Genomic DNA, 12,147 nt, shown 5'->3' on the forward strand with positions numbered 1-12,147 from the left:
CTTTTTCTTCAAAATGACCCCTGCCCATATATATATTTGATCTTCAAATCTAAGTTCTTTTCTGGTTTGCTTGCCTTCTTCCTTCCCAGCCCATTTAGGGAAAATACATGTCTCAGTTATTAAAGTAGAAGAATAAAGCATTTTTCATTGTTCAAAGAACTCCCTGCTTCTGGGTTAGTTCTAGATCAGTGTTTCAGCTTAGTGCTGTCTTTTTGGGCACTTTGACAGCTTCAGAATAAATATTCTCTCTGTGCTAGTCAAAGAAACCTTGATTGATTGACTTTGGGCAGACAGATGCAGAACTCTCTCTGTGTCATTCTGAAGAGCTTTCTTCGCTTTCGTCCTAGCAAAGCCTGTTCATTCTGAGAGCCTGCTGTTCAGGCCCAAAAAGCAGGAGCCGAAAAGTCTGCACTAAGGTATGGTCTGTATGGTCTAACAATTTAAATTTATCCATATATATCGGCACATACATTGCTATCTAATGCTATGGCCAGAGGGGGGCAAAGGGCAGAACTAAGGGGAAAATGGAGCTGGGAAGTGAAACAGTGTTGGATCCTAGGGCAGTACCAATGAGAAAATGGGATTCCCTCCTCCCAAGTCCTCACAGGCTCCTTTTTGGATCTTTTAAGGAGATACAGGTATCCCTGTCCCCCCCCCCTAATATCATGAGGCTCTGTTAGGGGTGCCAGGTGAGGGATCCCTCTCTCACACTGTACAAGTCAACCTAAGATATTTTATTTGTTTATTTTTATTTATGTCACTTATAATTAGAGATGGGAACGAACAGCAATACGAACTTTAAAAAGCCACAAACAGCCCAATCAGCTGTTCACAAACAAGCTGTTCATGAGGCCCCATTCTACACGAACAGGTGGTTGTTGCAAGCCTCATTTGTTGCTGTTTGTTGCTGTTCGTCAAGCCAGATAATCTGGCACATGCAGATAATCTTGGCAACCAGAGGCAGACTCTGTCTGAACTTCTGCTGTTGCCCTGGAAACCCCAATCGAAGCCCAATTTAGCTTGATAGGCAAGTCTTCCTTTCAAGTGTGGAGCTCCAAATTTGTTTCAACAAGGGAGCAAAGAGCAGGGGGGAGGGGGGCTCCCAGCTCTGGTTTTGCAGACAGTGAGGGAGAGACAGTTGCTGTTGGCATTTTGAGAGAGGGACAGGGAGAGTGCATTGGAGCTTGAATTTTCTTTGTGTGTGGTGCGATAGGGATCTACCTCTTCAAGTTCCAGGGCTGCTGCCAGGCTCTGGGCCAAGCTATTATTTATTACTGGTACCTTTCCTGCTGCCTGCTCAGGTAAGGTTTCTGGGAGTGGTGAGGTAGGGATCTACACTTTCAGGTTCCAGGGCTGCTGCCAGGCTCTGGGGCCAAGCTATTATTTATTATTGGTACATTTCCTGCTGTCTGCTCAGGTAGGGTTTGTGGGAGTGGTACAGTAGGGATCTTGATGGCTGGAGGAGAGCCTGCTGGCTCCCATAAACAACGAACAATGAACATGTTCATGAACAGGTCATTTTTGTCAATGTTCGTTGTTCATTGTTCATGGAACGAACAACATATTCATTTTGTTTTCTGTTCATGCCCATGCCTACTTATTACCCGCCTTAAATAAATAAAATATCTTAGGTTGACTTGTACAGTCACAGTTGGTTGGCTGCATACCCTAAGTGAAGGACTGCAACAAAAATGCCCCAAAAGGTATTGGTGAGGTGATGCCAATGTTGCTCTGCCGTCTTTTCCCCAGTCCGAAGTAAGCATTTTGCAAATCGACCCCTACAAGTACGAGCCACTTAATGGCTATGCTATTGCCTGGGAGGAGCCAAAGACAAAAAGCACTCATGCACAATACGTACATTCCTCTTCCCTCCAATGGAGTTATGCTACACTAGGCCTCAGACTCTCCCCTTGGAAGCCAATGGGTTAATTGCCATAAAGGAAAATGCTCATGCCAGAAGAGGCTTCACCTAGGAGAAAACACTACGTAAACCAAAATTCTCCCTAATCAATAAATATCATAAATATATCAATACAAATAATAATAAATAGTAATAAATATATTCAAACAGTGTGCAAGTGCAAAAGTGCATACAATATTTTAAATACATCAATTAATCAGTCGTCCATACAACAATTTATTATATAAATAAATAAAATGTTCATCAAAATTTTTTACAATTCACATAGAATAAGTCTCTTGAGTAGCTGGTTGAAGTTTAGAGAACAAGAAACAAGAAAAGTTTACAATGTATTACATTGTATGCATGGACTGCACCTTTAAGGGCTGTTCCTAATATTGGATGGGTGTAATTCCAAGTCTACAATAATTTTACACGGATTTTACCTCTAATATATTATTATTATTATTATTATTATTATTATTATTATTCTATGTGAATTGCAAAAATGTTTGATGAACATTTTATTTATTGATATAATTAATTGTTGTATGGATGACTAATTAATTGAGGTATTTAAAACATTGTATGCACTTTTGCACTTTCACACTGAATATATTTATTAATATTTGTATTGATGTATTTATGGTATTTATTGATTAGAAAGAATCTTGATGAAGGAAAATGCAGCAGCCTTCTGAGGCTAGCTCAGGGCCAGTGCCTGCATGTGCTGCCGCTGTGTGCACAGTAAATACCAGCCCGAAACACACAAACATTTCAAGGGAAGGGTTGTTACATCTTCATTTCCCAGTTTTCTTCCGCTGTTCTGGAAGCAGCTTTAACAAGCCGAACAAGTGCTTTTCAGGTGTATTTTCAGTATTTGATTTTTTTCAACATGCCTTCAATGTCTACACTGTCTCTTAAGATTCCATTCCAATTCTTTATTATTCATTGCTGTCAGCTGTTCTTGAAGAATTTTAATATCCTGGTAGATTTTCTTTTTCCCTGGTCTTTTCTTTAACTGCCAAAGAAATACAGTTAAAGAAAAGACCAGGGAAAAAGAAAATCTACCAGGATATTAAAATTCTTCAAGAACAGCTGACAGCAATGAATAATAAAGAATTGGAATGGAATCTTAAGAGAATGAATCAAAAGGCATTCGAAGGCGCAAATAACCCTGGAAAATATTTGGCATGGCAATTAAAGAAGAGAAAGGAGAAGAAAATAATAAATAAAATCTGTGAGGACAATAAAGTGTACCTGGAACAGACAGCTATTAGCAGAGCCTTTTATAAATTTTATGCCAAATTGTATAATAAAAAAGAGGTGAATAAAGACTCAATAGCGACATACTTGGAGAAAATGAAGCTCCCAGTAATTTCGGAAGCTTGGAGAGACAAATTGAACAATGAAGTAACGGAGGAAGAAATAAGAAAGGCAGTACAGTCAACAAACTTGGGAAAGGCGCCAGGACCGGATGGACTTACAGCCAAATTCTATAAGGTAATGGCTAATGAACTGGCACCATTCCTAAAAGATGTGATTAATGGTGATTTAAAGGATCAATGAATCCCAGACACTTGGAGTGAAGCTAATATATCACTGATCCCCAAAGAGGGGCAAGATCTGACTAACGTGAAAAACTATAGACGTATATCGTTACTTAATAATGATTATAAAATTTTTGCGAAGATACTGGCGGAAAGAGTGAAGGGATGGCTTTCTGAAGTTATTGAGGAGGAGCAAGCTGGTTTTTTGCCAAATAGACAAATCAAAGACAATTTAAGGACAGTTATAAATGCTATTGAATACTATGACAAACGTTGTGACAAGGAGGTTGGCTTCTTCTTTGTGGACGCTGAAAAAGCGTTTGACAATTTGAACTGGGACTTTATGTTTGCCACCATGGAAAAGCTACAAATGGGAGAAAGATTCATAAGAGCAGTAAAGGAAATTTACAGAGACCAGAGTGCAGCAATTGTGGTGAATGACGAGGTGACCAAGAAATTGACTATAGGTAAAGGAACAAGACAAGGTTGCCCGTTGTCTCCACTGTTGTTTATTTTGGTTTTGGAAATACTGATGATACAGATACGAGAAGACAATACAATCCGTGGAATAAAAATAAAGGACTTTTCCTATGAGGTCAGAGCATTTGCGGACGATATAATGCTAATTGTGGAAGATCCAATGGAGAATATGCCAAAAGTAATAGAGAAGATTAAGGAGTTTGGAGATTTGGCAGGATTTTATGTAAACAAAAAGAAGTCAAAGATATTATGTAAAAATATGACTAAACAGAAACAACAATTATTAATGGAAATAACAGACTGCGAAGTAACAAGTAAGGTGAAATATCTGGGAATTGAACTGACTGCAAAGAATATAGATTTATTTAAAAACAACTATGAGAAACTATGGACTCAGATAGAGCAAGACTTGATTAAATGGAACAGACTGAATTTGTCATGGTTGGGAAGAATTGCAGTAATTAAGATGAATGTGTTGCCAAGAGTGATGTTTCTATTACAGACAATACCAATTATCCGAGACTCTAAGCAGTTTGAAAAATGGCAGAGGAAAATATCAGATTTTGTTTGGGCAGGCAAAAAGCCTCGAGTGAAAATGAAAGTGTTACAAGATGCAAAAGAAAGAGGCGGAATGCAACTGCCCAACCTAAGACTTTATTATGACGCAATTTGTTTAGTGTGGTTGAAAGACTGGATGATGCTGAAAAACCGGAAATTACTGGCCTTAGAAGGATATAAAAAAAATTCGGATGGCATGCATATTTATGGTATGATAAAGTAAAAGCGGACTCTATGTTCTTACATCATTATATTCGGAGAAGCCTATTCACAACTTGGAAGAAGTACAGGAATTACCTACAAGATGGAATCCCCTCATGGGTGGTTCCATATGAAGTAATAGATCCGAGAACTGTCGATAATGAACAACAGTGTTTAACATACAAGGAGATAACCCGAATGGAATTTTCTAAACCCAAAATAAAGACGCAGGACGAGTTGTCTCCAAGTTATGATTGGTTTCAGTATAGACAGATCAGAGATCTTTATAATTCGGACTGTGTGAAGGGAGGGATAAGAATGGAGAATTCGGAATTAGAACAGGCACTTTTACAAGAGGATAAAAAGGAAATCTCTAAGGTATATAAAGTGCTGCTGAAATGGTATACTGAAGATGAAACAGTTAAAGTGCAAATGGTGAAGTGGGCTATAAACTTTAATAAAGAAATAACAATGGAGGCGTGGAAATACTTGTGGAAAAATACGTTGAAGATCACGACATGCACCAATATTAAAGAGAATGTCTATAAAATGATTTATCGTTGGTATCTGACACCAAAGAAAATTGCGCTAGGGAATTTGAATATGTCTAACAAATGCTGGAAATGTAAAAAGCATGAGGGATCTTTGTATCATATGTGGTGGACTTGTGAGGTAGCTAGGCAGTACTGGGGGGAAATAATAAGAGTAATAAGTGAGATTTTACAATTTCAAATTAATAAGAACCCAGAACTCCTGCTACTGAACTTGGGAATGGAGGATATTCCAGCACAATATAGGACATTGCTATTTTACATGACAGCAGCGGCTAGACTTTTGTACGCGCAAAAGTGGAAAGTGCAAGAAGTGCCAACTATTGAGGACTGGATATATAAATTGCTGTACATGGCGGAAATGGACAAAATGACAAGGAAACTGAGAGACCTTGATCCAGGACAGTTCAACACGGATTGGGAGAAGCTGAAACAATATTTAGTGAAGAAATGGGAGGTGGGAGGAGAACTGTGGCAGTTTGAAAATTACTGAAATACAATAAAAGTAGAGGGAGGTGACTTTACCGGGGGGTGGAGAGGTAAATGAGAACTTCTAAGCAACTATTTTATTAGACTGTTATATATAGCATTAAGTATTATAGGTGTTATTACAAGAACTATAATGATAGAAATTAACTAATTATAAGGATAGAAACTAATTAATTTCATTTCTGGCAATAATTGTATAATGGAGATAATTTTATAATTGCAATGAAGGAATTTAAGTAAGGTGGGAAAATATATATTAATGTATAGATTATGTATTAAATTGATTGAATTGGTTTGGAGGTATATATGGGTCAAATTGGTTGACTATTTTTGGTGGATAGTTGCATAATGAAAGAATAATACAATTATATAATTAAAACAGTATGAAGATGAGATATGTAGAAAAAGAAATATATAGAGTATAAGTTAAATTGGTTGACTTATATTGAATGTACTGTTTATAGAAGCATCTAAAAATATGCTAAATGAGGGATAAATTGTTTGCCCCATATTGAAGATGAGATTATAAAATAGAGTATAGAGTACCAAAATTAGCTAAATGATTATTACCAAAAGAAAATATGCCAAGAATGTATTATTTAGTTATGTATTATTTAGTTGTTAAAGTAAGTAGGAAGACAGAAGGAGCACTGTGTTATATAGATAAGCTTAGAAGAAAGTGAAAGATTATGTTTGACAGATAGAATAAATTTAAAATGAGTAAGGGAAAAGGGACAAGGGGTTGGAAAACTGTTGGAAGTCAACAAAAGGGGGGGGAAAGGGAGGGGGTTAGAATTGGAAAAATTAAAGGAAACTGATTGTAATGTACAATTTAATGATATCTAATCCAATAAAATTATTTTTAAAAAAATGTCTACACTGTCGATCACATCCTTATTCTGTCCTTCCTCAAGAGTACTCAGAGGAGTGCGCATGGTGCCTCCCTCCTCCATTCTATTCTTACAGCAACCCTTTTGAAGTAGGTTAGATTCAGAGCCAAACTACAGGTGACGCCTGACAGTAGTTGGACACTTGTCAGCTTCCCTCAAGTTTTGATGGGAAATGTAGGCATCCTGGTCTTGCAGCTTGGCTCTCCGACTGCTGTCCAATGGACTTTTCAACTGTCACTTGTCCAACATTCCGCCAAGCTGCCTATATTTCCCATCAAAACTTGAGGGAAGCTGATAAGTGTCCAACCTGTGTAGTTTGGGTCTGAGGGATGTAACTGGTCAAAGGCTACCCAGGGAGCTTAATGGCAGAAAGTGATTTGAACCTGAGCTTCTAATACTTTAACCACTACACCACATTTGCTCACAAACAACTTCAAAAACATGTAATGAAATAACACCACATCTATTTTTACTATAAAGGCATGGAGCAAGACAGAGCTTCCTCCACTGGTACAGACTGTTCTCTTTCTTGGCAACTTCATAATCTTTTATCAGAATTTCAAGGGCTAACTGTGCTTGGCATCCTTTCATGGCTACTTTCTTTTCCAACAATACCACCTGGGCCTTAAACTCAGCCAGCAAATTTAATATTGACTTTGTTTATCCTCACATGAGCTGCGCTGAGAGGTGCTCAGTTTCTTCATCCTGACCCAACATGCCACACAGACAACTGAAGGTACCAATAATAAATAATAGCTTGGCCCAGAGCCTGGCAGCAGCCCTGGAACTTGAAGGGGTAGATCCCTATCCCACCACACACAAAGAAAATTCAAGCTCCAACGCACTCTCTCTATCAAAATGCTAACAGCAGCTGTCTCTCCCTCTCCACTGTCTGCAAAGTCAGAGCTGGGAGCCCCTCTCCCCCCTGCTCTTTGCTCCCTTGTAACAAATTTGGAGCTCCACACTCGAAAGGAAGACATGCCTATCAAGCTAAATTGGGCTTAGATTGGGGTTTCCAGGGCAACAGCAGGAGTTCAGACAATCCCTGCCTAAGAGCAGAACCACAAGTGACAAAAGGCACAGATTGGACACTTGTCTGTTTCCCTCAAGTTTTGATGGGAAATGTAGGCATCCTGGTCTCGCAGCTTCGCTCTCTGACTGCTGTCCAATGGACTTTTCAACTGTCACTTGTCCAACATTCCACCAAGCTGCCTATATTTCCCATCAAAACTTGAGGGAAGCAGACAAGTGTCCAATCTGTGCCTTTTGTCACTTGTGGTTCTGCTCTAAGTTGCCAAGGGAATTGATTGCACATGCCAGACTGTCTGGCTTGACAAACAGCAACGAACGAGGCTTGCAACGACCACTTGTTCATTTAGAATGGGGCTTCACTAACAGCTTGTTCGTGAACAGCAGATTCGGCTGTTCGTGGCTTTCCTTTGTTCGTATTGCTGTTCGTGCCCATCTCTACTGGATACTTGGATGAGAATGTGATCACCTGCTGAACTTACCCTGAACACACATCTCATTTACATACAAGTTGCGTCCTCCCCTCCCATCACTTCAATTTGAATGTTCAGTGTTCAACTTAATCTTTGTACTAAGCACGTTTGTGCCTGTCCAGTAGCTGCTTATTTTCCAGAACCATGATGCTCCCCAGAAAAATAACCACACCTTTCATAAAGCAGTGTGAGAACACTCACATAAATGCTGCAGCCTGCTGAGGCTAGCTCAGGGCCAGTGCCTGCATGTGCTGCCGCTGTGTGCACAGTAAATACCAACCCGAAACACACAAATATTTCAGGGGAAGGGTTGTTACATCTTCATTTCCCAGTTTTCTTCCACTGTTCTGGAAGCAGCTTTAACAAGCCGAACAAGTGCTTTTCAGGTGTATTTTCAGTATTTGTTTTTTTTTCTACACACCCTCAATGTCTACGCTGTCGATCACATCCTTATTCTGTCCTTCCTCAAGAGTACTCAGGGGAGTGTGCATGGTGCCTCCCTCCTCCATTCTATTCTTACAGCAACCCTTTTGAAGTAGGTTAGATTCAGAGCCAAACTACAGGTGACGCCTGACAGTAGTTGGACACTTGTCAGCTTCCCTCAAGTTTTGATGGGAAATGTAGGCATCCTGGTCTTGCAGCTTGGCTCTCTGACTGCTGTCCAACGGACTTTTCAACTGTCACTTGTCCAACATTCCGCCAAGCTGCCTACATTTCCCATCAAAACTTAAGGGAAGCTGACAAGTGTCCAACCTGTGTCAGGTGTCACTTGTAGTTTGGGTCTGAGGGATATAATTGGTCAAAGGCTACCCAGGGAGCTTAATGGCAGAAAGTGATTTGAACCCGAGCTTCCCAGATCTGACTCTAATACTTTAACCACTACACCACATTTGCTCACAAACAACTTCAAAAAATGTAATGGAATAACACCACGTCTATTTTTACTGTAAAGGCATGGGGCAAGACAGAGCTTTCTCCACTGGTACAGACTGTTCTCTTTCTTGGCAACTTCATAATCTTTTATCCAAATTTCAAGGGCTAACTTTGCTTGGCATCCTTTCACAAAACCAACAGTGGAAACCACACTGGAGGATCCGAATCAATAATTACCACACTTAAGTAAATATTTGTTCGTATATTCTGTGCTCAGTGAACCTCAATATAAATATTATACAATCTATTCCAAACTACAGAATAATAATTTACCAACTGCAAACTTTGCATCTCTTCAGCATGTATAGAGCATCTCTCTGTTGCTCTATACATGCTGAATAGATGCAAACTTTGCAGTTTAAGAGTGAATTGTTGACGGTGGTTCTGACGAGGGACTCCTGATGTAGCAGAGGGAAACAAGCTGGACATCAGCCAGCCCCTTGTTGAGTCCATGCCAGACACGGGCTTTGATATCTTCTCAGCCACCTGAAACGTACAACTAGACTTTATGAATAGCCTTGTGTACACGAACAAAAATTATTAGCCTTGTGTGCACTAGCGAATATCATGCTGCATTTTCTTAGGTTCTATACCCAACTGATGAGACTTCTGTACGTCAAAGATGGGGATTTGAGCTACTAAAAGGATTTAATAAATATTCATTTTGGAGCTGTCGCTATTATTGCTGTGTTAAAATTGTCTTTGTGAAAATTACTAAAATGTGTGTTATTCACTGTATCAAATGTAAATTATTGTTCTGTAGTTCGGAATAGATTGTTTAATATTTATATTGAGGTTCACTGAGCACAGAATATATGAACAAATATTTACTTTAGTGTGGTAATTATTGATTTGGATCCTCCAGTGTGGTTTCCACTGTTGGTTTGCTGTTTAACGGAGGTTGGCTTCTTTATTGTGTGGCATCCTTTCATGGCTACTTTCTTTTCCAACAATACCACCTGGGCTTTAAACTCAGTCAGTAAATTTAATATTGACTTTGTTTATCCTCACATGAGCTGTGCTGAGCGGCGCTCAGTTTCTTCATCCTGACCCAACATGCCACACAGACAACTGAAGGGTTTGCTTGATGCCACTCAGCATCAAAGACAACTGGGCCACCATAAGACAATGGACAGGATGTTTAGGAACTCTCTTCTTCATATCATGATGTCTGCAGTCCTTCCTGACATGTCTCTTGGGAACATCCTCTCCTGACTCCAAGGGTTAGAGTGTAGTCCTGAATGTCAGGGGCTGTGGGTTTGAGCCTGGCCAAGGACTTTGTGATCCTGACGCCTTTCTGTTTTTACTTTTCTGGGAGAGGAGTGTGTTTGTCTCAAGAGGGGGTTGGGGACTTTTGGTGCTTTGGCTGCCAGCTTGGACCTTGCCAGCAAGGAGGTAGGCACTCTGTCTTCTGCAAGAGTGTGTGCCCCCTCTGAGCTGGGGACGGCACCTGTATTGGAGCACTGCAGTTGCATAATCTTTGCATTCTGTGTGGGAAAGGGAATGGCCTTTGCAGGTGGTGGCTGTGATCACTGTCAGGAATTTATTGAACTTACAAAAATATAACTGAACCACAGCAAGGGCCTAACTAGTGGTACAGGTCAGGCCCGGGGTCACTCCTGGACCTCTCTCCTGACCTGTCTGGGCAAGCAACCTGCTGTCCCGGGTGCGAGCCATCCATGGTATGGCTGCGATCTGGCCTGGCCAGACAAAGTGGTCCACCCCTTTAAAGCTCCCCCACCCAGCCATAAAGCTGCAGGGGCAGACTGGCTTGTCCAGGGGTTCCCCACCAGGGTGTCAGTCCTTGCAACAAAGCCAAGAAACAGCCAGCTGCTCCTGACAGATCCCAATTCCCCATCAAAGGGGATATGCCAAGGGTGCTCACCAGCTTGCTCATTTTCTCCTCACTTATAACCTGCCCCCCAAGGCTAAGTCAGACCACCAAGACAATTACCTGTCTCCTCTAACAGTGCAAGGTAAGCGAAAAACTCTGCTCCCAATGTGCCAATTGTAGGAGAGAAGAAAAAAATCCTACCTGGCCCCAAGAACGGTGACCAGCTAAACCTGCACTGAAATAGGGTGAGGTGGGTGGGCCGAGCACGAGATGCAAGTGGGATGCTGAGGGATGGAGCGGCTTTTTAAGGCCTCCCCTCAGCACACACCTGGATGCCCGGGAAAGCGCCATCTACCTCCCTCCTCTGGGGAGGCAAATAACGGTCCCTGGCCAAGGTGGTTGTTGCCACTGGCCAAGGATACTGCCTTGTCTCCACCTTCATGTGCCACTCATGGAGCTGTCAACAGTAAGTCTCATGTACCAGAGTTTCTATGGAACCAAGAAAGCAAGCTCTGCTGGCCACACCTGGCCAGGCTCACCCAAAAACGTATCTCCGTGCTAAAAGTCCTTTGGGATCAGATTGGTGCCACTGAAGTTAGATGGGTAGCTGCATGCCACTGCCCCAGCTAAACTGAGGATTACACTGTATAGTATTAATTGAATTATTTTACATATTATTTAAAATGCTGATTCAATGTTCAAATGTTTTCATATTTGCTGCCTTGGGGACAGTATTTGAGTTGGAAAGATGGCATAAAAACATTTTAAATAAATGCATAATAAATATAACATATTTGTACGATTTTATTTGATTATCTGTCAGTCAAGTGGTGTATACTGAGTTTGGGGGGGAAACTAATAAACCTTACTATTGGCATTGTCACTTGTCCTCAACTGCACTCTAAAGAACCAGTGAATGCTGACGTTAGTTCCTGGGAGAGGTTTTCAGGGTTACAGGTATAGAGTTTGAAACACAATAATTTTTAATTATAGATCACTTTGACTAACAACAACATTCAATACAGCCCACCCGGACAACATAATGCCCATTCAGAGTGGTCTACAAAGTGTGTCATTATTATCCCCGCAACAATCACCCTGTGAGGTGGGTGGTGCTGAGAGAGCTCTGGAAGAGCTGTGACTGATCCAAGGTCACCAGCTGACTTCAAGCAGAGTACGGAATCAGTGGGAGACTATCCACTAGATTCCTTGTGTTTTTTACAGTTTCAAGAACTGCAGTAATTTAACAGATCATATCA

At 40.7% G+C, this 12,147-nt stretch overlaps 1 protein-coding gene across 2 annotated transcripts in view; it reads left to right on the forward strand.

Moving 5' to 3' along the window:
- Positions 1 to 272: 272 nt before the first annotated feature.
- LOC129331899 (cytochrome P450 2J2-like) overlaps positions 273 to 12,147 on the forward strand; it is an 85,021-nt gene continuing 73,146 nt past the window's right edge. Inside the window, exon 1 of one of the 2 annotated variants that reach the window (XR_008597297.1) lies at positions 273 to 416. The gene's annotated coding sequence lies outside the window, so the exon portion shown is untranslated. Of the gene's footprint in view, positions 417 to 1,152; positions 1,302 to 12,147 lie in introns of those variants that run through there. The other variant, XM_054982558.1, reaches the window with a different exon arrangement.

Source organism: Eublepharis macularius, chromosome 6 (assembly GCF_028583425.1).
Source record: "Eublepharis macularius isolate TG4126 chromosome 6, MPM_Emac_v1.0, whole genome shotgun sequence".
Classification (NCBI taxonomy): Eukaryota; Metazoa; Chordata; class Lepidosauria; order Squamata; family Eublepharidae; genus Eublepharis; species Eublepharis macularius.